The following is a 2,322-nucleotide window of genomic DNA, read 5'->3' on the forward strand; positions in this document are numbered from 1 at the left end:
CAACACACCAAGAAACTTTTTCCTGCTTTTCACCAAGAAGTAAATCCAGATCTTCCTACATACATCCCAGTTTGTTCTAAAAAATGAGCCTTGCTTGTTGGTAGTATAGCATTTATTATTATTTTTTACTACACTGCTCAACTAAACTTACTTACATTTTTATTTGGACTTTTTGCCCTTGTATTACTAGATGTAGGCTTTATAAAACAAATTGGGATAAACCATGTATCCAATATGATCTCTTTTTGAATAGTTGGTATATTTCACCCATAAAACTATAAAGGCCAGATGCCTTTGGAGAAGAGATTTTTGTTTGTTTTAGTTTTGTTTTTTGGACAACTTTTACAATTTCTTCTGTGGCCTTGATTCTTTAAAAAAAAAATTTTTTTTTTTTACCTATAGAGTAATATGTGATACCTACTTTTTGCTTAGAAATGTGCACATCTCATTGAGATTTCTCACATATCTAACCAAAGTGTTGATTTGACAAATTCTTGAATATCAAATAGAGAAAAGGCATTAATAATATTCAATTTGGTAATGTGTAATTATTCATGAGTTTTTCTAGAATGCACATACCTACACTCAGATGCACACGCACTTACCTCAAGACTCGTTTGCTCAACCTTACTATCAGTCACTGGGCTTGGATTTAGTGAGAACATTTCTTCCGGTTACCAAAGATTTTCCACTTGTGAATAATTGGAAATAGGACCATGGACTTTTGGAATTATTTCCCAATAGGCCAAGGGTAACAACAATAACAAGAAATCCATAGCTCCAATTTTGATGGTCTAGAACTACCCACACCAAGGAATTTCCAATACCAGCAAAGCACAGGGTACTATTTGCACAAGCAATGGGGAAAACCCAGTGCTTTCTCTACTGGCAGATTTATTTGCAGAGACACAGGCATTTTTTCCAGGGCGGCTGCCAAACTATCCCCTGAGCCTGTCTAGCTAGCACCTGGACAACTCAGCAGGGGGCTTTGCAAATAATACCCTCCCCTTGGCCAGGGTAGAGGCAGCCTGAGTGATTCTGTTTCAGGCTGCTGTGGCACCTTAATCTTTCTAAGCTGCTTCACCCCTATTCTGGGGCCTACCCAAGCACGGCTGGCTGGAGGTGTGCCACAACAGCTCTATGCCTGAGGCTGAGGGCAAGGGCCTGAGGAAATGGTAGGTGTGGGAGAGAAGCTCTCAGTTCCTGGAGAACTTCTGTGTTCTTCAAAATTTGAATGTTCTGGGAAGTTGCGATGAGTCTGGGCATAATTCTGCCATCACGACTTAAAACAACATGGCAAGAGGAGAGAAGCTGTCAACTGTGGGAGAAGAAAGGAAACTAACAGTGATTCAGCACAAACCTATGTGCCAGGCTCTGTGTGCTTTCTTTTTTGAAGGTTTGATAGAAATCACTGCTTCTTAATTTTTTACACTCATCCACGAAGATCCCTCCCTCTACCCAATGAGTGCCGTGTTGCTGAGCAGAAAACTGCTTTCTTTAAATGAAGGTTTGACAGAACCTGTTATTTCATACCCATATTGATACTTAGAGATCTGCTCCATCACACCTGACAAGATCATTGTTATGTTACGCAGAGAACTTCTTGTTTTTTTCAACGAACACTTTTTTTTAACGTTTTATTTTTTATTTTTGAGACAGAGAGAGACAGAGCATGAACGGGGGAGGGGCAGAGAGAGAGGGAGACACAGAATCGGAAGCAGGCTGTGAGCCATCAGCCCAGAGCCCGACGCGGGGCTCGAACCCACAGACCGCGAGATCGTGACCTGAGCCGAAGTCATATGCTTAACCGACTGAGCCACCCAGGCGCCCCAAAGAAGTTACCTTTTAGGTTTTTACCCCAGTGTCTCGACCCTCCCTCCAAAGCGTTATATTATTGGTTGAGAGGAATGTAGCATTTATATAAATGTAGATTTAGTAATCTTTCACAATTTTTAGACATCGTATCAGAAGGTTTTTTTTTTCCTTCCTTTAAACAGTATTAGCTCTTTTCCTTTATATATACTCCCCTTGTATTTTATGCCTTTTAAAATACTGGAGCATTCATGGATTCTAGAATTTGGCAACATGTGGCAAATATCTGAAGTTTTCCTATGACTTTCATTCAGGGGCATTTATTCCTTATCTTTGCGCGTGCTCGTAAATTAATTGTCGAATTGTGGTGCTTTTTAGCTGTTAGTCTTTAAGAAAAACTTGTAAATTACTTATGATGGTAAATGGAGATAGCAATGAGTAAGCCCAGCATTTTCTTTATTATTAGTTTGTAGAGTTTATAGTTTCAAGTAGAACATGAGTCATGGCAGA

This window comes from Panthera uncia, chromosome F1 (genome assembly GCF_023721935.1).
Source record: "Panthera uncia isolate 11264 chromosome F1, Puncia_PCG_1.0, whole genome shotgun sequence".
Taxonomy (NCBI): domain Eukaryota; kingdom Metazoa; phylum Chordata; class Mammalia; order Carnivora; family Felidae; genus Panthera; species Panthera uncia.